This window comes from Stegostoma tigrinum, unplaced genomic scaffold (assembly GCF_030684315.1).
Source record: "Stegostoma tigrinum isolate sSteTig4 unplaced genomic scaffold, sSteTig4.hap1 scaffold_80, whole genome shotgun sequence".
Taxonomy (NCBI): Eukaryota; Metazoa; Chordata; class Chondrichthyes; order Orectolobiformes; family Stegostomatidae; genus Stegostoma; species Stegostoma tigrinum.
In genome coordinates, this window is record NW_026728747.1 from 413533 (window position 1) to 439414 (window position 25882).

Here is a 25882-nt window from a genome sequence, read left to right on the forward strand (position 1 = left end):
TGCCGAGACTGAGTGAACTGGGATGCAGTGACTGATGGAAATGGTATGCAGTGTCTGTTGGAAATGGGATGCAGTGACTGGGAAATGGGATGCAGTGATTGATGGAAATGGGACGCAGTGACTGAGGGAAATGGGATGCAGTGACTGAGGGAAATGGGATGCAGTGACTGAGGGAAATGGGATGCAGTGACTGAGGGAAATGAGATGCCGAGACTGAGAGAAATGAGATGCCAAGACTGAGTGAACTGGGATGCAGTGACTGATGGAAATGGTATGCAGTGTCTGTTGGAAATGGGATCCTGCGACTGAAGGTAATGGGATGCAGTGACTGAGGGTAATGGCATGCAGTGACTGAGGGTAATGGGATGCAGTGACTGAGTGAAATGGGATGCAGTGACTGAGTGAAATGGGATGCAGTGACTGAGGGGAATCGGATGCAGTGAATGAGGACAATGGGATGCAGTGACTGAGGACAATCGGATGCAGTGACTGAGGGCAATGGGATGCAGTGACTGAGTGAAATGGGATTGCCGTGACTGTGGAAAGGAGATGCAGTGACTGAGGAAATGGGACGCAGTGACAGATGGAAATGGGATGCCCTGACTGAGTGTAAAGTGAAGCATTGAGTGAAACGGGATGCAGTGGCTGTGTGAAATGGGATGCACTGGCTGTGTGAACTGGGATGCAGTGGCTGTGTGAACTGGGATGCAGTGGCTGTGTGAACTGGGATGCAGTGGCTGTGTGAACTGGGATGCAGTGGCTGTGTGAACTGGGATGCAGTGACTGTGTGAACTGGGATGCAGTGACTGTGTGAATAGGGATGCAGTGACTGAGTGAAATGACATGCAGTGACTGTGGGACATGGGATGCATTGACTAAGGGACATGGGATGCAGTGACTGAGGGAAATGGGATGCAGTGACTGAGTGAAATGGGATGCAGTGACTGAGGGACGTGGGATGCAGTGAATGAGGGACATGGGATGCACTGACTGAGGGAAATGGGATGCAGTGACTGAGCGTAATGGGATGCAGTGACTGAGGGACGTGGGATGCAGTGAATGAGGGACGTGAGATGCAGTGACTGAGGGACATGGGATGCAGTGACTGAGGGAAATGTGATGCAGTGACTGAGGGAAATGAGATGCCGAGACTGAGTGAACTGGGATGCACTGAGTGAAGGAAATGGTATGCAGTTTCTGTTGGAAATGGGATCCTGCGACTGAAGGTAATGGGATGCAGTCACTGAGGGTAATGGGATGCAGTGACTGAGTGAAGTGGGATGCAGTGACTGAGTGAAATGGGATGCAGTAACTGAGGGTAATGGGATGCAGTGACTGAGTGAAATGAGATGCTGTGACTGAGGGAAAAGGGATTCAGTATTTTTGGGAAGTAGGATGCAATCACTGAGTGAAATGCGATGCAGAGACTGAGGGAAAGGAGATGCTGTGACTGTGGGAAATGGGATGCAGTGAGTGTGGGAAATTGAAAGCAGCGTCTGTGAGATACGGAGAACAGTGAGTGATGAAAATGGGATGCAGTGACTGTGGTGAAGGAGATGCAGTGACTGAGTGAAATGGGATGCAGTGACTGACTGAAATGGGATGCAGTGACTACGTGAAATGGGATGCAGTGACTGATGGAAATTGGATGCAGTGACAGAGTGACATGAGCTGCAGTGTCTGAAGGAAATGTGATGCAGTGACTGAGGGAAATGGGATGCAGTGACTGAGGGAAATGGGATGCAGTGAGTGTGGGAAATTGAATTCATCGTCTGTTGGATACGGGAAACAGTGACTGATGGAAATGTGATGCAGTGACTGCTTGAAATGGGATGCATCAGTGAGTGCAATGGGATGCAGTGACTGGGTGAAATGGGATGCAGTGACTGATGGAAATTGGATGCAGTGACAGAGTGACATGAGCTGCAGTGTCTGAAGGAAATGTGATGCAGTGACTGAGGGAAATGGGATGCAGTGACTGACGGAAATGGGATGCAGTGACTGAGAGACATGGGATGCAGTGACACACGGACATGGGATGCAATGACGCACGGACATGGGATTCAGTGACTGAGGGAATTGGGATGCAGTGACTGAGGGAAATGGGATGCACTGACTGAGTGAAATGTGATTCAGTCACTGAGTGAAATGGGATGCAGTGACTGAGGGACATGGGAAGCAGTGACTGAGGGAAATGGGATGCAATCACTGAGTGAAATGCGATGCAGAGACTGAGGGAAAGGAGCTGCTGCCACGATGGGAAATGGGATGCAGTGAGTGTGGGAAATTGAATGCAGCGTCTGTGAGATACTGGGAACAGTGAGAGATGAAAATGGGATGCAGTGACTATGGTGAAGGAGATGCAGTGACTGAGTGAAATGTGATGCAGTGACTGAGTGAAATGGGATGCAGTGACTGAGTGAAATGGGATGCAGTGACTGAGGGAAATGGGTTGCAGTGACTGTGTGAAATGACATGCAGTGACTAAGTGAAATGGTAAGCACTGACTGAGTGAAATGCGATGCAGTGACTGAGTGAAATGAGATGCCTTGTTTGATGGAAATATGATGCAGTAACTGACGGAAATGAGATGCATTGACTGAGTGAAATGCGATGCACTGACTGATGGAAATTGGATGCAGTGACAGAGCGACATGAGCTGCAGTGACGAAGTGAAATGAGAAGCATAGAATGCACTGTCTGTGAGATACGAAATCAATGACTGATGGAAATGGGATGCACTGACTGTGGTGAAGGGGATGCAGCGACTGAGTGAAATGGGATGCACTGACTGACTGAAATGTGATGCAGTGACTGTGTGAAATGGGATGCAGTGACTGTGTGAAATGGGATGCAGTGACTGTGTGAAATGGGATGCAGTGACTGCGTGAAATGGGATGCAGTGACAGAGTGAACTCTGATGCAGTGACAGAGTGAAAGTGGATGCAGTGACAGAGTGAAATGGGATGCAGTGACTGAGTGAAATGGGATGCAGTGACTGAGTGAAAAGGGATGCAGTGACAGAGTGAAATGGGATGCAGTGACAGAGTGAAATGGGATGCAGTGACTGAGGGAAAAGGGATGCAGTGACTGCGTGAAATGCGACGCAGTGACTCAGTGAAACGTGATTCCGTCACTGAGTGAAATGTGATTCCGTCACTGAGTGAAATATGATGCACTCACTGAGTGTACTGTGATTCAGTCACTGAGTGAACTGTGATGCAGTCACTGAGTGAAATAGGATGAAGTGGCTGAGTGAAATGGGATGCAGTGACTGAGTGAAATGAGATGCAGTGACTGAGTGAAATGAGATGCAGTGACTGAGTGAAATGGGAAGCAGTGACTGAGGGACATGGGATGCAGTGACTGAGGGACATGGGATGCAGTGACACACGGACATGGGATGCAGTGACACACGGACATGGGATGCAGTGACTGAGGGAAATGGGATGCAGTGACTGAGGGAAATGGGATGCAATCACTGAGTGAATTGCGATGCAGAGACTGAGGGAAAGGAGATGCTGTGACGATGGGAAATGGGATGCAGTGAGTGTGGGAAATTGAATGCAGCGTCTGTGAGATAAGGGAAACAGTGACTGATGGAAACGGGATGCAGTGACTATGGTGAAGGAGATGCAGTGATTGAGTGAAATGGGATGCAGTGACTGAGTAAAATACGATTCAGTGACTGCGTGAAATGGGATGCAGTGACTGTGGTGAAGGAGATGCAGTGACTGAAGGAAATGGGATACAGTGACTGAGTGAAATGGGATGCAGTGATTGAGTGAAATGGGATGCAGTGACTGAGTGAAATGGGATGCAGTGACTGATGGACATAGGAAGCAGTGACTGAGGGACATGGGATGCAGTGACTGACTGAAATGGGATGCAGTGACTGAGGGACATGGGACGCAGTGACTGAGTGAAATGAGATGCACTGTCTGATGGAAATGCGATGCAGTGACAGAGTGACATGAGCTGCAGTGACAGAGGTACTGGGAAGGAGTTTCTGAGTTAATAGGGAATCAGTGCCCGAGCGGGCACGGGGTGCAGTGACTGAGGGAAATGGGATACAGTGCCTGACCGAAAAGGGACGCAGTGACTGAGTGACATGGGATGCAGTGACTGAGTGACATGGGATGCAGTGACTGAGGGACATGGGATGCAGTGACGCACGGACATGGGATGCAGTGACACACGGACATGGGATGCAGTGACACACGGACATGGGATGCAGTGACTGAGGGAATTGGGATGCAGTGACTGCGTGAAATGCGATGCAGTCACTGAGTGCAATGTGATGCAGTGACTGAGTGAAATGTGATGCAGTGACTGCTTGAAATGGGATGCATCAGTGAGTGCAATGGGATGCAGTGACTGGGTGAAATGGGATGCAGTGACTGATGGAAATTGGATGCAGTGACTGAGGGAAATGGGATGCAGTGACTGAGGGAAATGGGATGCAGTCAGTGTGGGAAATTGAATTCATCGTCTGTGAGATACGGGAAACACTGACTGATGGAAATGTGATGCAGTGACTGCTTGAAATGGGATGCATCAGTGAGTGCAATGGGATGCAGTGACTGATGGAAATGTGATGCAGTGACTGCTTGAAATGGGATGCATCAGTGAGTGCAATGGGATGCAGTGACTGAGGGAAATGGCAGGCAGTGACTGACGGAAATGGGATGCAGTGACTGAGGGAAATGGGATGCAGTGACTGAGGGAAATGGGATGCAATCACTGAGTGAATTGCGATGCAGAGACTGAGGGAAAGGAGATGCTGTGACGATGGGAAATGGGATGCAGTGAGTGTGGGAAATTGAATGCAGCGTCTGTGAGATCAGGGAAACAGTGACTGATGGAAACGGGATGCAGTGACTTTGGTGAAGGAGATGCAGTGATTGAGTGAAATGGGATGCAGTGACTGAGTAAAATACGATTCAGTGACTGCGTGAAATGGGATGCAGTGACTGTGGTGAAGGAGAGGCAGTGACTGAAGGAAATGGGATACAGTGACTGAGTGAAATGGGATGCAATGATTGAGTGAAATGGGATGCAGTGACTGAGTGAAATGGGATGCAGTGACTGAGGGACATGGGAAGCAGTGACTGAGGGACATGGGATGCAGTGACTGAGGGAAATGGGATGCCGTGACTGAGGGAAATGGGATGCGGTGACTGAGCGAAATGAGATGCACTGTCTGATGGAAATGCGATGCAGTGACAGAGTGACATGAGCTGCAGTGACAGAGGTACTGGGAAGGAGTGACTGAGTTAATAGGGAATCAGTGCCCGAGCGGGCTTTGGGTGCAGTGACTGAGGGAAATGGGATACAGTGCCTGACCGAAAAGGGCCGCACTGACTGAGTGAAATGGGATGCAGTGACTGAGGGACATGGGATGCAGTGACTGAGGGACATGAGATGCCGTGACTGAAGGACATGAGATGCAGTGACTGAGAGACATGGGATGCATTGACACACGGACATGGGATGCAGTGACGCACGGACATGGGATTCAGTGACTGAGGGAATTGGGATGCAGTGACTGAGGGAAATGGGATGCACTGACTGAGTGAAATGTGATTCAGTCACTGAGTGAAATGGGATGCAGTGACTGAGGGACATGGGAAGCAGTGACTGAGGGAAATGGGATGCAATCACTGAGTGAAATGCGATGCAGAGACTGAGGGAAAGGAGATGCTGCCACGATGGGAAATGGGATGCAGTGAGTGTGGGAAATTGAATGCAGCGTCTGTGAGATACTGGGAACAGTGAGAGATGAAAATGGGATGCAGTGACTATGGTGAAGGAGATGCAGTGACTGAGTGAAATGGGATGCAGTGATTGAGTGAAATGGGATGCGGTTACTGAGGGACATGGGAAGCAGTGACTGAGGGACATGGGAAGCAGTGACTGAGGGACATGGGATGCCGTGACTGAGGGAAATGGGATGCAGTGACACACGGACATGGGATGCAGTGACACACGGACATGGGATGCAGTGACGCACGGACATGGGATTCAGTGACTGAGGGAATTGGGATGTAGTGACTGAGGGAAATGGGATGCACTGACTGAGGGACATGGGATGCAGTGACTGAGGGAAATGGGATGCACTGACTGAGTGAAATGTGATTCAGTCACTGAGTGAAATGGGATGCAGTGACTGAGGGACATGGGACGCAGTGACTGAGTGAAATGAGATGCACTGTCTGATGGAAATGCGATGCAGTGACAGAGTGACATGAGCTGCAGTGACAGAGGTACTGGGAAGGAGTTTCTGAGTTAATAGGGAATCAGTGCCCGAGCGGGCATGGGGTGCAGTGACTGAGGGAAATGGGATACAGTGCCTGACCGAAAAGGGACGCAGTGACTGAGTGACATGGGATGCAGTGACTGAGGGACATGGGATGCAGTGACTGAGGGACATGGCATGCAGTGACTGAGGGACATGGGATGCAGTGACACACGGACATGGGATGCAGTGACACACGGACATGGGATGCAGTGACTGATGGAATTGGGATGCAGTGACTGAGTGAAATGGGATGCAGTGACTGAGTGAAATGCGATGCAGTTACTGAGTGCAATGTAATGCAGTGACTGAGTGAAATGTGATGCAGTCACTGAGGGACATGGGATGCAGTGACTGTGGGACATGGGATGCAGTGACACATGGACATGGGATGCAGTGACACATGGACATGGGATGCAGTGACTGAGGAAATTGGGATGCATTGACTGCGTGAAATGCGATGCAGTCACTGAGTGCAATGTGATGCAGTGACTGAGTGAAATGGGATGCATCAGTGAGTGCAATCGGATGCAGTGACTGGGTGATATGGGATGCAGTGACTGCGTGAAATGCGATGCAGTGACTGCGTGAAATGCGATGCAGTCACTGAGTGCAATGTGATGCAGTGACTGAGTGAAATGGGATGCATCAGTGAGTGCAATCGGATGCAGTGACTGGGTGAAATGGGATGCAGTGACTGATGGAAATTGGATGCAGTGACAGAGTGACATGAGCTGCAGTGTCTGAAGGAAATTGATGCAGTGACTGAGGGAAATGGGATGCAGTGACTGAGGGACATGGGATGCAGTGACTGAGGGACGTGAGATGCAGTGACTGAGAGACATGGGATGCAGTGACACACAGACATGGGATGCAGTGACACACGGACATGGGATGCAATGACTGATGGAATTGGGATGCAGTGACTGCGTGAAATGGGATGCAGTGACTGAGTGAAATGTGATGCAGTGACTGAGTGCAATGTGATGCAGTGACTGAGTGCAATGTGATGCAGTGACTGAGTGCAATGTGATGCAGTGACTGAGTGAAATGTGATGCAGTCACTGAGGGACATGGGATGCAGTGACTGAGGGACATGGGATGCACTGACACACGGACATGGGATGCAGTGACACATGGACATGGGATGCAGTGACTGAGGGAATTGGGATGCAGTGACTGCGTGAAATGCGATGCAGTCACTGAGTGCAATGTGATGCAGTGACTGAGTGAAATGGGATGCATCAGTGAGTGCAATCGGATGCAGTGACTGGGTGAAATGGGATGCAGTGACTGATGGAAATTGGATGCAGTGACAGAGTGACATGAGCTGCAGTGTCTGAAGGAAATGTGATGCAGTGACTGAGGGAAATGGGATGCAGTGACTGAGGGACATGGGATGCAGTGACTGAGGGACATGAGATGCAGTGACTGAGAGACATGGGATGCAGTGACACACGGACATGGGATGCAATGACTGATGGAATTGGGATGCAGTGACTGCGTGAAATGGGATGCAGTGACTGAGTGAAATGCGATGCAGTCACTGAGTGCAATGTGATGCAGTGACTGAGTGCAATGTGATGCAGTGACTGAGTGCAATGTGATGCAGTGACTGAGTGAAATGTGATGCAGTGACTGAGGGACATGGGATGCAGTGACTGAGGGACATGGGATGCAGTGACACACGGACATGGGATGCAGTGACACACGGACATGGGATGCAGTGACTGAGGGAATTGGGATGCAGTGACTGCGTGAAATGCGATGCAGTCACTGAGTGCAATGTGATGCAGTGACTGAGTGAAATGTGATGCAGTGACTGTGTGAAATGGGATGCAGTGGCTGAGTGAAATGGGATGCAGTGGCTGAGTGAAATGGGATGCAGTGGCTGAGTGAAATGGGATGCATTGACTGATGGAAATGAGATGCAGTAACTGAGGGAAATGGAATGCTGTGACTGAGGGTAATGGGATGCACCGTCTCAGTTCAATGAGATTCACTGTCTCAGTTAAATGGGATGAAGTGACTGAGTTAAATGCGATGCTCTGACTGAGGGAAATGGGATGCTGTGACTGATGGAAAGGAGACGCAGTGACTGTGGGAAATGGGTTGCAGTGACTGTGGGAAATGGGTTGCAGTGACTGTGGGAAATGGGAGGCAGTGATTGAGTGAAATGGGATGCAGTCACTGAGTGAAATGTGATGCAGTCACTGAGTGAAATGGGATGCTGTGACTCAGGGTAATGTGATGCAGTGACTGAGTGAAATGGGAAGCAGTGACTGAGTGAAATGGGATGCAGTGACTGAGTGAAATGGGATGCAGTGACTGAGTGAATGGGATGCAGTGACTGATGGTAATGGGTTGCAGTGACTGAGGGAAATGGGATGTCGCGACTGATAGAAATGGGATGCAGTGACTGAGGGAAATGGTACGCACTGAGTGAGTGAAATGGGACGGAGTGACTGCATGAATTGGGAGGCAGTGACTGAGTGAAATGGGGTGCTGAGACTGAGTGAAATGTGATGCAGTTTCTGTCGGAAATGTGACGCAGATACTGAGGGAAATAGGATGCAGTGTCTGAGGAAAAGGAGATGCAGTGACTGTGTGAAATGGGTGCAGTCACTGTGCGAAATGGGTGCAGTCACTGTGTGAAATGGGTGCAGTCACTGTGTGAAATGGGATGCAGTGACTGAGTGAAATGGGATGCAGTGACGGATGGTAATGGGATGCAGTGACTGACAGAAATGTGATGCAGTGACTGACAGAAATGTGATGCAGTGACAGTGGGGAAATGCTATGCAGTGACTGAGGGAAATGAGATGCAGTGACTGACTGAAATGGTAGGGAGTGACTGACTGAAATGGTCGGGAGTGACTGACTGAAATGGTAGGGAGTGACTGACTGAAATGCGAGGGAGTGACTGAGTGAAATGCGAGGGAGTGACTGAGTGAAGTCGGAGGAAGTGACTAGGTGAAATGGGATGCAGTCCCTGAGTGAAATGGGATGCAGTCCCTGAGTGAAATGGGATGCTGTGACTGATGGAAATGGGATGCTGTGACTGAGGGTAATGTGATGCAGTGACTGAGGTTCATGGGAAGCAGTGACTGAGGGTCATGTGATGCAGTGAGTGAGGGCCATGGGAAGCGGTGACTGAGGGAAATGGTATGCAGTGACTGTGGGGAATAGGGTGCGGTGACTAAGGGAAATGGATGCACTGTCTCAGTTGAATAGGATTCACTGTCTCAGTTAAATAGGATGTAGTGACTGAGTCAAATGGGATGCAGTGACTGCGTGAAATGGGACGCAGTGACTGAGAGAAATGGGACGCAGTGACTGAGGGAAATAGGATGCAGTGACTGACTGAAATGGGAGGTAGTGACTGAGTGAAATGGGATGCAGTGACCGAGTAAAATAGGATGCAGTGACTGACTGAAATTGGAGGTAGTGACTGACTGAAATGGGACAGAGTGACTGAGTGAATTGGGAGGCAGTGACTGAGTGAAGTGGGTGGCTGTGACTGCGTGAAGTGGGAGGCTGTGACTGAGTGAAAAGTGATGCAGTGACTGAGTGAAATGCGATGCAGTGACTGAGTGAAATGGGATGCAGTGACTGATGGTAATGGGATGCAGTGACTGAGTGAAATGGGATGCAGTGACTGAGGGAAATGGTATTAGGTGACTGAGGGAAATGGTATACGGTGACTGAGGGAAATGGGATGCGATGACTGAGGGAAATGGAATGCGGTGACTGTGGGGAATGGGGGGCGGTGACTGACGGAAACGGATGCACTGTCTCAGCTGAATCGTATTCACTGTCTCGGTTAAATGGGATGCAGTGACTGAAGGAAAGGAGATTCAGTGAATATGGCAAATGGGATGCAGTGACTGAGGGAAATGGGTTGCAGTGACTGACTAAAATGGGAGTGACTGAGTGAAATGGGAGGCAGTGACTGAGTGAAATGGGAGGCAGTGACTGAGTGAAATGGGAGGCCGTGACTGAGTGAAATGGGAGGCCGTGACTGAGTGAAATGGGAGGCTGTGACTGAGTGAAGTGGGAGGCAGTGACTGAGTTAAATGCGATGCAGTTAATGGCGGAAGGAGATGCAGTGACTATGGGAAATGGGATGCAGTGACTGAGGGTAATGGGATGCAGTGACTGAGTGAAATGGGGTGCTGTGACTGAGGGAAAGGAGATGCAGTGAATGTGGGAAATGGGATGCCGTGACTTAGGGAAATGGGATGCAGTGACTGACTGAAATGGGAGGGAGTGACTGAACGAAGTGGGAGGCATTGACTGACTGAAAAGGGAGGCAGTGACTGACTGAAATGGGAGGCAGTGACTGACTGAAATGGGAGGCAGTGACTGAGTGAAATGGGAGGCAGTGACTGAGTGAAATGGGATGCAGTGACTGAGGGAAAGGAGATGCAGTGAATGTGGGAAATGGGATGCCGTGACTTACGGAAATGGGATGCAGTGACTTAGGGAAATGGGATGCAGTGACTTACGGAAATGGGATGCAGTGACTTAGGGAAATGGGATGCAGTGACTTACTGAAATGGGAGGGAGTGACTGAACGAAGTGGGAGGCATTGACTGACTGAAATGGGAGGCAGTGACTGAGTGAAATGGGAGGCAGTGACTGAGTGAAATGGGAGGCAGTGACTGAGTGAAATGGGATGCAGTGACTGAGTGAAATGGGATGCTGTGACTGAGTGTAATGGGATGCAGTGACTGAGTGTAATGGGATGCAGTGACCGAGTGAAATGGGATGCAGTCACTGAGAGAAATGGGCTGCTGTGACTGATGGAAATTGGATGCTGTGACTGAGGGTAATGTGATGCAGTGATTGAGGGTAATGGGATGCAGTGACTGAGTGAAATGGGATGCAGTGACTGAGTGAAATGGGATGTAGTGACTGAGTGAAATAGGATGTAGTGACTGAGTGAAATGGGAAGCTGTGACTGAGGGTCATGGGAAGCTGTGACTGAGGGTCATGGGAAGCAGTGATTGAGGGTCATAGGATGCAGTGAGTGAGGGTCATGGGATGCAGTGACTGAAGGAAATGCGATGCGGTGACTGAGTGAAATGGGATGCGGTGACTGAGGAAATGGAATGCGGTGTCTGTGGGGAATAGGGTGCGGTGACTGAGGGAAATGGATGCACTGTCTCAGTTGAAGAGGATTCAATGTCTCCTTTAAATAGGATGCTGTGACTGAGTCAAATGGGATGCCGTGACTGAGTGAAATGGGATGCAATGGCTGAGTGAAAAGAGATGCATTGGCTGAGTGAAATGGGATGCAGTGGCTGAGTGAAATGGGATGCAGTGGCTGAGTGAAATGTGATTTCTGTGACCGAGGCTAATGGGATGCAGTGAATGTGGGAAATGGGATGCAGTGACTGAGGGAAATGGGATGCAGTGACTGACTGAAATGGGAGGGAGTGACTGAACGAAGTGGGAGGCATTGACTGACTGAAAAGGGAGGCAGTGACTGACTGAAATGGGAGGCAGTGACTGACTGAAATGGGAGGCAATGACTGAGTGAAATGGGAGGCAGTGACTGAGTGAAATGGGATGCAGTGACTGAGGGAAAGGAGATGCAGTGAATGTGGGAAATGGGATGCCGTGACTTACGGAAATGGGATGCAGTGACTTAGGGAAATGGGATGCAGTGACTTACGGAAATGGGATGCAGTGACTTAGGGAAATGGGATGCAGTGACTTACTGAAATGGGAGGGAGTGACTGAACGAAGTGGGAGGCATTGACTGACTGAAATGGGAGGCAGTGACTGAGTGAAATGGGAGGCAGTGACTGAGTGAAATGGGATGCAGTGACTGAGTGAAATGGGATGCTGTGACTGAGTGTAATGGGATGCAGTGACTGAGTGTAATGGGATGCAGTGACCGAGTGAAATGGGATGCAGTCACTGAGAGAAATGGGCTGCTGTGACTGATGGAAATTGGATGCTGTGACTGAGGGTAATGTGATGCAGTGATTGAGGGTAATGGGATGCAGTGACTGAGTGAAATGGGATGCAGTGACTGAGTGAAATGGGATGTAGTGACTGAGTGAAATAGGATGTAGTGACTGAGTGAAATGGGAAGCTGTGACTGAGGGTCATGGGAAGCTGTGACTGAGGGTCATGGGAAGCAGTGATTGAGGGTCATAGGATGCAGTGAGTGAGGGTCATGGGATGCAGTGACTGAAGGAAATGCGATGCGGTGACTGAGTGAAATGGGATGCGGTGACTGAGGAAATGGAATGCGGTGTCTGTAGGGAATAGGGTGCGGTGACTGAGGGAAATGGATGCACTGTCTCAGTTGAAGAGGATTCAATGTCTCCTTTAAATAGGATGCTGTGACTGAGTCAAATGGGATGCCGTGACTGAGTGAAATGGGATGCAATGGCTGAGTGAAAAGAGATGCATTGGCTGAGTGAAATGGGATGCAGTGGCTGAGTGAAATGGGATGCAGTGGCTGAGTGAAATGTGATTTCTGTGACTGAGGCTAATGGGATGCAGTGAATGTGGGAAATGGGATGCAGTGACTGAGGGAAATGGGAAGCAGTGACTAACTGAAATGAGAGGGAGTGACTGAAATGGGAGGGAGTGACTGACTGAAATGGGAGGGAGTGACTGACTGAAATGGGAGGGAGTGACTGACTGAAATGGGAGTCAGTGACTGAGTGAAGTGGGAGTCAGTGACTGAGTGAAGTGGGAGTCAGTGACTGAGTGGAACGGGATGCAGTGACTGTGTGGAACGGGATGCAGTGACTGAGTGAAACGGGATGCAGTGACTGAGTGAAACGGGATGCAGTGACTGAGGGTAATCTGATGCAGTGACTGAGGGTAATCTGATGCAGTGACTGAGGGTAATGGGATGCAGTGACTGAGTGACGTAGGAGGCAGTGACTGAGTGAAATGGGATGCAGTGACTGAGTGAAATGGGAAGCTGTGACTGATGGAAATTGGATGCTGTGAGTGAGGGTCATGGGATGCGGTGACTGATGGAAATGGGATGCGGTGTCTGAGTGAAATGGGATGCGGTGACTGAGGGGAATGGATGCACTGTGTCAGCTGAATAGGATTCACTGTCTCCGTTAAATAGGATGTAGTGACTGAGTCAAATGGGATGCCGTGGCTGAATGAAATGGGATGCAGTGGCTGAGTGAAATGGGATGCAGTGGCTGAGTGAAATGGGATGCAGTGACAGAGGGAAATGGGATGCCGTGACTGAGTGAAATTGAATGCAGTGACTGAGGGTCATGGGATGCAGTGAGTGAGGGTAATGGCACGCACTGACTGAGTGAACTGGGACGCAGTGACTGAGGGAAATGGGGTGCAGTGACTGAGTGTAATGGGATGCAGTGACTGAGTGACGTAGGAGGCAGTGACTGAGTAAAATGGGATGCAGTGACTGAGTGAAATGGGATGCAGTGACTGAAAGAAAGGGGATGCAGTGACTGAGGGTAATGGGATGCAGTGACTGAGGGTAATGGGATGAAGTGACTGAGGGCAATGGGATGCAGTGAGTGAGGGTCATGGGAAGCGGTGACTGAGGGAAATGGTATGCGGTGACTGTGGGGAATAGGGTGCAGTGAATAAGGGAAATGGATGCACTGTCTCAGTTAAATGGGATGCAGTGACTGAGTGAAATGGGATGCTCTGACTGAGTGAAATGGGATGCTCTGACTGAGTGAAATGGAATGTAGTGACTGCGTGAAATGGGATGCCGTGACTGCGTGAAATAGGTTGCAGTCACTGCGTGAAATAGGATGCAGTGACTGAGTGAAATGGGATGCAGTGACTGAGTGAAATGAAATGCAGTGACTGAGGGAAAGGAGATGCAGTGACTGTGTGAAATGCGATGCAGTGACTGTGTGAAATGCGATGCAGTGACTGTGTGAAATGCGATGCAGTGACTGAGTGAAATGCGATGCAGTGACTGATGGAAACGGGATGCCTTGACTGTGTGAAATGTTATGCAGTGACTGTGGGAAAGGAGATGTAGTAACTTGGGGAATGGAGATGCAGTGACTGTTGGAAATGGGATGCAGTGATTGAGTGAAATGGGATTCAGTGACTGATGGAAATTGAGTGCAGTAACTGATGGAAATTGAATGCAGTGACTGCGTGAAATGGGATGCAGTGACTGCGTGAAATGGGATGCAGTGACTGCGGGAAATGGGATGCAGTGACTGAATGAAATGGGATGCAGTGAATGAGTGAAGTGAGATGCAGTGACTCATGGAAATTGAATGCAGTGACAGAGTGAAATGAGCTGCAGTGACTGTGTCAAGTGCGATGCAGTGTGTCATGGAAATGGGATGCAGTGAATGAGTGAAGTGAGATGCAGTGACTCATGGAAATTGGATGCAGTGACTGTGTGAAATTGGATGCAGTGACTGTGTGAAATTGGATGCAGTGAGTGAGGGAAATGGGATGCGGTGACAGAGTGAAATGGGATGCAGTGACAGATTGGAATGCGATGCAATCACTAAGTGTAATGCCATGCAGTGACTGAGTGGAATGCGTTGCAGTGTCTGAGTGAAATGCGATGCAGTGTCTGAGTGAAATGCGATGCAGTGTCTGAGTGAAATGCGATGCAGTGACTGTGTGAAATGCGATGCAGTGTCTGAGTGAAATGCGATGCAGTGACTGTGTGAAATGCGATGCAGTGACTGTGAAATGCGATGCAGTGACTGATGGAAATGGGATGCCGTGACTGTGTGAAATGTTATGCAGTGACTGTGGGAAAGGAGATGCAGTAACTCGGGGAATGGAGATGCAGTGACTGTTGGAAATGGGATGCAGTGACTGAGTGAAATGGGATTCAGTGACTGAGTGAAAAGGGAGGCAGTGACTGATGGAAATGGGATGCAGTGACTGAGTGAAATGGGATGCAGTGACTGATGGAAATTGAATGCAGTAACTGATGGAAATTGAATGCAGTGACTGAGTGAAATGGGATGCAGTGACTGAGTGAAATGGGATGCAGTGACTGAGTGAAATGGGATTCACTGACTGAGGGAAATGGGATTCACTGACTGAGGGAAATGAGATGCAGTGACTCTGGAAATGGGATGCAGTACCTGACGGATATTGGATGCAGCGTCCGTGAGAAATGGGATGCAGTGACTGAGTGAAATGGGATGCAGTGACCAAGGGAAATGATGTGCAGTGACTCGGGGAAAGGAGATGCAGAGACTGTTGGAAATGGGATGGAGTGACTGAGGTAAATGTAATGCAGTGACTGAGTGAAATTCGACGCAGTGACTGAGGGAAGTGGGATGCAGTGACTGACTGAAATGGGATGCAGTGACTGAGCGAAATGGGATGCAGTGACCAATGGAGTTGGAGTGCAGTGACCACATCAGATTTGATACTGGGTCATGAGCCCGGCCAGGTGTTAGATTTCGAAGTTGGTGATCACCTTGGTGATAGCGATCAGAATTCTGTTATGTTTACTTTAGTGATGGAAAGGGATAGGTGTACACCACTGGGCAAGAGTTATATCTGGGTGAAAAGCAATTACGATGAGATTTGGCAAGATTTAGAGAGCATAGGATGGGGAAGGAAACTGCAGGGGATGGGCACAGTAGAAATGTGGAGCTTATTCAATGAAAAGCTCCTGTGCTTTCTAGATAAGTATGTACCTGTCAGGCAGGGAGGAAGCTGTAGAGCACGGAAGCCATGGTTTACGAAGGAAGTGGAATCTCTGGTCAAGAGGAAGCAGAAGGCTTCTGTTACTATAAGATGTGAATGCTCAGTTGGGGTGGTTGAAGGTTACAAGGTAGCCAGGAAAGACCGAAAGAGAGATCTCAGAAGAGCCAGGAGGAGACATGAGAAGTTGTTGGCGGACAGGATCAGGGTAAACCGTAAACTTTTCTGTCGGTATTTAAGGAATACAAGAATGACAAAAGTAAGATTAGGCCCAATTAAGGATAGTAGTGGTAAGTTGTGTGTGGAGTCAGATGAGATAGGGGAAGCGCTAAATGAATATTTTTCAACAGTATTCACTCTAGAAAACGACAATGTTGTCGAGGAGAATGCAGAGATACAGGCTACTGGACTAGGTGGGATTGAGGTTCACAAGGAAGAGGTATTTGAAATCCTACAGAGGGTGAAGATAGCTATGACCCCTGGGCCGGATGGGATTTATCCTCGGATCCTCGGGGAATCCGGGGAGGAGATTGCCGAGCCTTTGGCATTGATCTTTAACTCATCATTGTCTGCAGGAATAGTGCCAGATGACTGGAGGATAGCAATTGTGGTTCTCCTGTTCAAGAAGGGGAGTAGAGACAACCCTGGTAATTATCGGCCAGTGAGCCTTACCTCAGTTGTTGGTAAAGTGTTGGAAAAGGTTCTAAGGGATAGGATTTACAATCATCTAGAAAAGAATAAATTGATTAGGGATAGTCAGCACAGTTTTGTGAAGGGTAGGTCGTGCCTCACAAACCTTATTGAGTTCTTTGAGAAGGTGATCAAACAGGTAGATGAGAGTAAACTGGTTGATGTGGAGTATATGGATTTCAGCAAGGCATTCGATAAGGTTCCCCATAACAGACTATTGTACAAAATGCAGAGGAATGGAATTGTGGGAGATACAGCAGCTTGGATCAGAAATTGGCCTGCTGAAAGAAGACAGAGGGTGGTAGTTGATGGGAAACGTTCATCCTGGAGACCAGTTACTGGTGTTGTACCGCAAGGGTCGGTGTTGGGTCCACTGCTGTTTGTCATTTTTATAAATGACCTGGATGAGGGCGTAGAAGGATGAGTTAGTAAATTTGCAGACGACACTAAGATAGGTGGAGTTGTGGATAGTGACAAAGGATTGGTTGCAGAGAGACATAGATAAGCTGCAGAGCTGGGCTGAGAGGTGGCAAATGGAGTTTAATGCAGACAAGTGTGAGGTGATGCACTTCGGCAGGAGTAACCAGAAGGCAAAGTACAGGGCTAATGGTAAGATTCTTAGTAGTGTAGATGAGCAGAGAGATCTCGGTGTCCATGAACACAGATCCTTGAAAGTTGCCACCCAGGTTGACAGGGCTGTTAAGAAGGCCTACAGTGTTTTAGCTTTGATTAATAGAGGGATCGAGTTCTGGAACCGAGAGGTTATGGTGAAGCTGTACAAAACTCTGGTGCGGCCGCACTTGGAGTATTGTATACAGTTCTGGTCACCGCATTATAAGAAGGATGTGGAAGCTTTGGAAAGGGTGCAGAGGAGATTTACGAGGATGTTGCCTGGTATGGAGGGAAGGTCTTACGAGGAAAGGCTGAGGGACTTGAGGGTGTTTTCATTAGAGAGAAGAAGGTTGAGAGGTGACTTAATTGAAACATATAAAATAATCAGAGGGTGAGATAGGGTGGATAGGAAGAGCCTTTTTCTTAGGGTGGTGACAGTGAGCATGAGGGGTCATGGCTTTAAATTGAGGGGTGAAAGATACAGGACAGATGTCAGAGGTAGTTTCTTTACTCAGAGAGTAGTAAGGGATTGGAACGCTTTGCCTGCAATGGTAGTAGATTCACCAACTTTCGGTACATTTAAGTGGTCATTGGACAAGCATATGGACGTACATGGAACAGTGCAGGTTAGATGGGCTTGAGTTCGGCATGACAGGTCGGCACAAGATCGAGGGCCGAAGGGCCTGTACTGTGCTGTAATGTTCTATGTTCTATGTTCTATGGCTAGCTCTCCCTGTGCTCCGTGTGATTTAACTTCCCTACTGGACCTCTGTGAGGAACCTTCTTGAACGCCTTACTGAAGCCCATATACGTCCATGTTTCTGCCTTCATCAATGCTCTTCATTACTACTTTAAAAAACTCATTCAAATTACATGAGTTATGATTTCCTGTGCACGTGTCCTTGGATCCCATGGACTGTTTCCTGTTCTAACAGTCTTCAAATGGGGGATCTTGTCAAAAGCTTTGCTGAAGCCCAAGTAGACTGTATCAAATGCATTGCCCTCATCCACACACCTAGTTAGCTCTTCAGTCATAGATTCATAGAGTCATACAGCACAGAATCAGGACCTTCAGCCCCAATCATCTGTACTGACCAGGTGTCCCAAACTTAACCGGTCTCATTTGCCTGCGTTTGGTATCCATCTAAACCTTTCCTCATTGTGTACCTGTCCAAATGTCTTTTAAATACAGTAATATTATCTGCCTCTACCACGTCTGTTGGCAGCTCATTGCATTCACGCACCACCCTCTGTGTGGGACAAGTTGCCTCTCGGGTCACTTTTAAATCTTTCCCCTTTCACATTTGAACCTCCTCCCTTCTAGCTTTGGACTCCCCGACCTTGGTTATTCCCCTTATCAATGCCCATCATGATTTTTTACACCTCTGGAAAGTCACCCCTTCGTCTCCGATACACCAGGGAAAAAGTCCGAGCCTATCCACCACTCCTCGTAAACCCTCCAGTCCCGGCAATGACCTTTTGTAATTATTTTTGCACTCTGTATAGTTTAACAGCATTCTTCCTACGGCAGGGTAACCAGAATTCACTGAAGTATTATGACATAGAACATTACAGCGCAGTACAGGCCCTTCAGCCCTCGATGTTGCGCCGACCTGTGAATCCAACCTGAAGCCCATCTAACCGACACTATTCCATTACCATCCATATATTTAGCAATGTTCATTTAAATGCCCTTAAACTTGGCAATCTACTCCTGTTGCAGGCAGGGCATTCCGCACCCATACTACTCTCTGAATAAAGAAACTCCCTCTGACATGTGTCCCATATCTATCTCACCTCAATTTAAACCTTTCTCCACTCGTGCTCGCCATCACCATCGAGGAAAAAGGCTGTCGCTGTCCACCCTATCTAATCCTCTGATTATCTTGTATGTCTCCATTCAATTGCCTCTTCACCTTCTTTTGACAAAAACAGCCTCAAGTCTCGAAGCTTTTCCTCATAAGACCTTCCTTCCACACCAGACAAGATCCTAAGAAACCCCCTCCAAATCCTTCGATAATGTGGCGATCAGAACTGTACGCAATACTCCAAGCGCGGCTGCACCAGTGTTTTGTACAGCTGCAACATGACCTCATGGCTCCGAAACTCAATCTCTGTACCAATAAAACCTAACACGTCGTACGCCTTTTGAACAAGCCTATCAATCTGCGTGGCAATTTTCAGGGATCTACACACATGGACACCGAGATCTCTCTGCTCATCCACACCACCAAGATTCTGGGCAGCACGGTGGCTCAGTGGTTCGCATTGCAGCCTCGGGCAATCGTCTGTGCGAAGTTTGCACGTTCTCCCCGTGTCTGCTTGCATTTCCTCCGGGTCCTCCGGTAAAGGCGGATAAGGGAGAGGAGGGGAATATGTGTCTGGTGGCGGCATCCTGCTGGTGGTGGTGGAAATGGTGCCTGATGTTTGTATGGATGTGGGCATGTGGGTTGATAGGTAAGGTCAAGTGGAAGCTTATTGTTGTCTTGGGAGGGAAGAGAAAAGGTGAGGGCAAAAGTGCGGGAGCTGGGTTGGACACAGTTGAGGGCCTTGTTGACCGCGGAGCCGGGGAATCCTCAGTTGAGGAAGAAGGTGGACATTTTGGAGGCTCCCTTGTTGATGTTGGCCTCATGAGAACATATTCGATGGAGATGGAGGAAGTGAGAGAAGAGGTTGGAGTCTTTACAGAAAGTGGGGTGTGAGGATATATAGACCAGGTAGCTGTGAGAGTCAGAGAGTTTGTAATGGATATTAGTGCGAAGCCTACCCCCAGGAATGGAAGCAGAAATGTTGAGGAAGGGAAGGGTGGAGTCAGAGATAGAGCAGGTGAAAGTGAGGGCAGGATGGAAATTGGAGGCGTAGTTGATGAAGTTTTCCAATTTCAGACAAGAGAGAGAAGCAGTCGGATGATATCATTGATGTATCGGAGAAAGTGTTGTGGGTGGGAATGTTCCACGTACCCCGTGAAGAGACAGGTATAACTCGGGCCCATGCAGGTGCCCGGAGCTGCTCCTCTTACCCGAAGAAAATGAGAGGAGTTAAAAAAGAAGTTGTTGAGGGTGAGGATGAGGTTGACCAAGTGGAGGAGGGTGGTGGTGGGAGGGGAATGTTCAGCTCTTTGCTCCAGGAAGAAGAGGACAGCCCGAAGAACCTCCCGGTGGGGAATGGATGTGTAAAGGAATTACACGTTCATGGTAAAGAGAACGCAGCTGGAACCGGCAAACTGATGTTTTTAAACCTGCATAAGATGTCAGAGTATTTCTGGATGTACGTGGGCAGGGCTTGGACCAGGGGACAGAAGATTGAGTCAAGGTCGGAAGAGATGAGTTCTGTGGGGCAGGAACAGGCTGAAACAATGGATCTGCCAGGACACTCTCATTTGTGGATTTTTAGGGGGCGTAGGAGCAACCTGTGGGGAGCTGTGGCCTTTCAGCTTGGAAACAGAGGGGGAAGATCACCGGATAGACCAAGATCAGTTACTGTAGTAGATACAATGGCCCGGTGCGGTCATGGTCCAGGAGAAGTTGGAGGAAGTATCTGAGAGCTGGCGCTCAGCCTCTGCAAGGTAGACTTCAGCTCACCAGACCACAGCAGCAGCACCTTATCGGCAGGCTTAATAACAAAGTCAGGGTGAGATATGAGTGCGTGGAGGGCAGTCAGTTGGGCAGGACGTAGGTTGGGTTTGGTGCGGGGAACAGAGAAATTGAGGTGATATCACATCGACAGTTCTCAATGAACAGATTGAGTGCACCTGCATCCCCACCTTAACAATTCTGCACTGAGGGGTGCCATTAACTGTATATTTTTCCATTATAGTTGATTTCCCAAAGTGGAGCATCTCACATTTAATGGATTAAAATCCACTTGCCGTTTCTGCAACTGATCTGTATCCTTTTCTGACGTCTACACTCATCACGATTCTACCAATCATTCTATTGTCTGCAAACTTGCTAACCCATCCATCTATATTTTCACCTCAGTCATTTTGTATAGACCACAAACGGCAGAGGTCCCAGCACAGATCCCTGCGGAACACCAATCCTCCTGGATCTACAGCCTGAAAAGCACCTTTCCACCACTTGCCTCTGTCTTCTCTGGGCAAGCCAGTTGTGAATCCAAGCATCCAAGCCACCATGGACTCGGTGCATCTTAATTTTCTGGATGATCCGACCATGAGGCACCTTGTTGAAAGTATTGCTGAAATCCATGAAAACAATATCCACTGCTCTACCTTCATTGATCACATTCGTCACCTCCTCAAAAAATTCAGTCAAGTTAGTAAGACGTGTCCTGCCCTGCACAAAGCCATGCTGACTGTCCCTAATTAGGCCATGCTGTTCCAAATACAGATAAATACAATCCCTAAGAATTCTCTCCAATAGCTTCCCAATGAACGATGAGAAACTCGCTAGTCGAGTTTCCTGGATTGACCCTATTTCCCTTCTTGAACAGAAGAAGAACATTTAGCAACTTGCTAATCCTCCAGTACCCCTCCAGTGGCTACCAAGGATACAAAGATCTTGCTGAATGCCCCGACAATCTCCTCTCTCACCTCGCTCAGAAACCTTGAGTAGATACCACTGGGTCCTGAGGACTTATCCACCTTAATGCTCTTTCTTGATTTCAAAATGCTGTTATCATTTTCGCATGCTCCACACAAATCCCACTATCCTCCATACCCTTCGCCTGAGTGAATAGTGATGCACAGTACTCATTTAGGATCTTGCCCACATCCTCTGCTTCCAAACACAAGTTCCCTCCTTTATCCTGAATGGTCGTACCTTCTTGCTATTTATCCCCTTGTTTTAGATGTATGCACAGAATGCCTTGGGATTTCCTTCAACCCTCCTTGCCAAGGTCATTTCATAGCCTTTCTTTTTATGCTTTCTTTATGTCGGCCCTGTTCGATTTTAGCTTCGTAAACCTGACATATTTTTGTTTTTCCCTTTTGACGAACTTCACAACCTCCCCAATTATCCAAGGGTCTTTTACCTTGCCATCCTTGTCCTTCCTCCTTCCTGATCCTAAACTCATAAGCAGGCCTTTAAACAATTCCCATATGGCAAATGTGACAGCTCCTCCCAATTAACACACCCCAGCTCCTACCTAAAATTGATATAATTTACTCTTCCCCCAAGGTCCTGACTTATCCTTCTTCATAGCAATCTTAAAATTGAAGGAGTTGTGATCACTATTTCCAAAATGCTTTCCCACCCTTCTCACCAGTTACCTGACCAGGACAAAGTCCAGTATGGCCCATCTTCTATCCACACACTGTGTCAAGAAACTCTCTTGGATAGTCTTAACAAATTCAGCCTCATTTAAACTCTTGTTGTAAGGGAGTCCCAGTCAATACCGGGGAGGTTAAATTCACTGACTGTGACAACTCTGAGTTATTGCATCGTTTCAAAAGCTGCCTACATATTTGTTCCTCAGTGTGTCAGTGGCAACAGGGGAGCAGGCTATTAGTTTAATCTGATCAGAGTGATTGTGTCTATCTTATTTTTCAATGCTACCTCTGTTGCCTCAGTGGGCAAGCCCTCCAGAATGTCCTTTCGAGGTGCAGATGTAACATTTCCCACAGGTTAGGAGTGCACCTCCTCCTTTTATCTTCCCCTCTATCTTGTCTGAAGCAATGAAACCCTGGAACATTGAGCAGCCAGTCCTGTCTCTGTCTCAACCAAGCCTCTGTAATGGCCTCAACATCAGAGTCCCATGTACTGATCCAGGCTCTAAGCTCATCTGCCTTACCTGTAATACTCCTGGCAGTGAAATAAACATATTTCAGCTTGTTCGTGCCATCATGTTCATGTACCTGTCTCTGACTGCCATTCTTTTCTGATTTATTGGTCCCAGCATGTACCTGCCATCAATTCATCTACTTGCTGACCTGCTGCTCTGGTTCCCAGCTGCCTGCCAGTCTTTAAATCCTCCCAAGTAGCACTAGCAAACCTCCCTGTGAGGGTATTTGTTCCCGTTCAGTTTAGGTGCAACCCATCCCTCTTAGACAGGTCACCCCTTGCCCAAGAAGCGGTCGCAATTATCCATGAACCTGAAAGCCTGCCCCCAGTACCAGCTCCTTAACCAATGCATTCATCTCTCACCTATCTTTCTCTGACTTAACTCACTAACATGTGGCACTCGTGGCAACCCATAAATTATTACCCTCTAGGTCCTGCCTTTCAGCCTCTTTGCTAACTCCTTGTACACAGTCCGGAGGATCACATCCCTCTTTCTACCTACGTCATTGGTACCAATGTGCAGAATGGCCTCTGGCTGCTCACCCTCCCCGTTAAGAATTTGTTGCAACCACTCAGAGATTTCCTTGACCTTGGCACCAGGGAGGCAACACACAGCCCTGGTATCTCAAATGTGGCTACAGAAACTATGCCCCCAACGAATGAGTCTCCAACCACGATCACTCACTTGGATTTACCTGACCCTGTCCCACAGCAGGGCGGTTTGTACAACGGACCTGGCTACTGCTGATTATATAACCGTTCCAGTTTGGTTTTAGATCAGTGTTAACCTTGATGAAGTGGATAGCCAAGCACCTCAGTGGTCTACAGTACAGGAGAAATAAATTCTGAAGCTCACGGATTCTGTGACAGTCAAAGACAAGCACTGAATTGTTCTAACCTCATTTCCAACACCTGGCCCATAGCCTTGCATGGCTTGGATAACACTTGCACATTTAAAAAAAATGTAAGGATGATGGTAAGGACATGGAATTTTGTGATATGGTCATATTCTCTCTTGTTGGAGCTGATTGCTGCTTAGCACTTGTATGGTGCAAATGTTACTTATCCTTTGTCAGGCCAAGCCTGATAATTGTCCAAGTCTCACTGTATTTTCTCATCGTTGACTTCACTGTTGGAAAAGTCATGAATTCTGCTGGACACCTGGACAATATTCAATGAACATTCATGTCTCCACTTTGGTTCAAGTGAAGACATGACTTCAACCAGTGCAGGTATCCAGTGAATGCCACTGACTCAACTTCCTATAACTCTGCTGAACACCACATTCAATCAGAAGTTGCCTTGGTGGAAATGACAGATTGCAGTTTCCTTCCTTTTCAAGCTCAGGATCTCTGATCATATTTGTGGTAAATCCTGAATGAGGTTGCGAGAAGTGTGGCATGACGAAAAGTGAACTGAGCCTCAGTGTGCAAATATTTGACAGCACTGTCATCCAGATGTTGCATTACTTTGCTGATGATTGAGAATACATTGAGGTCAGAATTGGTCAGGACAATTTGTCTGCCGATTGCGTGATAGGTCATCTTTCTCTGAAATGTGAGTGTTGCAAGTGTTTAAAAATGTACTGGAAAACATTTACTGTTGGTGTGGTGACGTTGGGGCACATTGTTCCAATACAGTTTGTGGGATGCTGCCAGGTGCCATGGCATTTACAGTATCCAGAACATTCAGTCTTGTCATTGCGTGAAATAATTTGAATTGCGTGTAAGTTGAGATCTGTGATGCCTCCTCAGGATGAGCGCAAGAAGATCATCCAGACTGATGCTATGAATCGTTTCATCTGCTCCTTCACCTTTTGCTCATAACATCTTGTAGTAACTCCATGTAGCCTGATGAGAAACTAAAGCTCATCTTGATTCATTTGCATTCGAAGGTGCCTATTTTTCCCAAACAAAAGGACCCATCACTGAGCGGGAAGTATGGAGAATGTTATAGACATCAGTGGTGAGATAATGCTGGATCTTGACCAGCAAAACCATTGTTGTGTTGTTGAAATGCAAACAAAAATCTATATGATGTAAACTTTATTCTCAGCTAATCCCTTTCTCAAATGACAGATTGTGATGTTGGTAACTGGAAAGCCTCCATTGTTGGAGGACGAGAAGCCGTATCTAATTGAAGCAGCACGGGCTTTTGCGATGACTGTGGAAACCACTGCTTATGCCTTGCTTCAAGCATTGTCAAGGAATGATTTTGACTATGCAACACCGATTGTGAGGTGGCTAACGATGCAACAGAACTATGGTGGTGGATTTCACTCGACGCAGGTAAATGCTTGAGATCACAACAACAGGCATTCAGATATTTCCATTGATCATGTTACTAACTGGTGGTTGTTGCTGTTTGCAATCAAACTGGACACTGCATTTTCATCTGCAGGTTTGGTGCATTGGCACAAATTCCAGTTCTTCAATGGTGTTAATCCTTGGTTAAATTCTTACATGCACTTTGCCTGTGCATCAGTTTTCCTTCAGGCATTGTCCTTGAAAACTATCTCTTTCTGCAAACCTTCACTTACTTGTCATAGGATCATTGAGGGACAGCATAATAGAGTGCCGTGGCAATGGAACAGACCCTTCAGCAAATTGTATGTGCCCTCACAAGATGCAAGTCCCTTACTATTCTAATCACATTTCCCAGCACTCGACCCAGAGCCTTGTATGCCTTGGTATCGCAAATGACCAATCAAAAACTTGTTAAGTGTTATCATGGTTTCTGCCTCTACCACCCACACAGTCGGTGCGTTCCACATTCTCACCACAGTTTGGGTGCAAAAACAAGTCAGTTTCCTCGAGAGATAGTAGGAACTTGCCAATTCTGGAGAATCTGAGAGAACAAGGAGTAGAACTGGATGAAC

General features: G+C 48.0%; 1 long non-coding RNA gene across 2 annotated transcripts in view; it reads left to right on the plus strand.

Moving 5' to 3' along the window:
• The window catches only part of LOC132209283 (uncharacterized), a 33540-nt gene extending 8228 nt beyond the window's left edge, over window positions 1-25312 (plus strand). Inside the window, exons 2-4 of one of the 2 annotated variants that reach the window (XR_009445386.1) lie at window positions 21080-21149; window positions 23605-23980; window positions 25083-25312. This is a non-coding gene — a long non-coding RNA (uncharacterized LOC132209283). Of the gene's footprint in view, window positions 1-21079; window positions 21150-23604; window positions 24398-25082 lie in introns of those variants that run through there. The other variant, XR_009445385.1, reaches the window with a different exon arrangement.
• The last annotated feature ends 570 nt before the right edge of the window (window positions 25313-25882 follow it).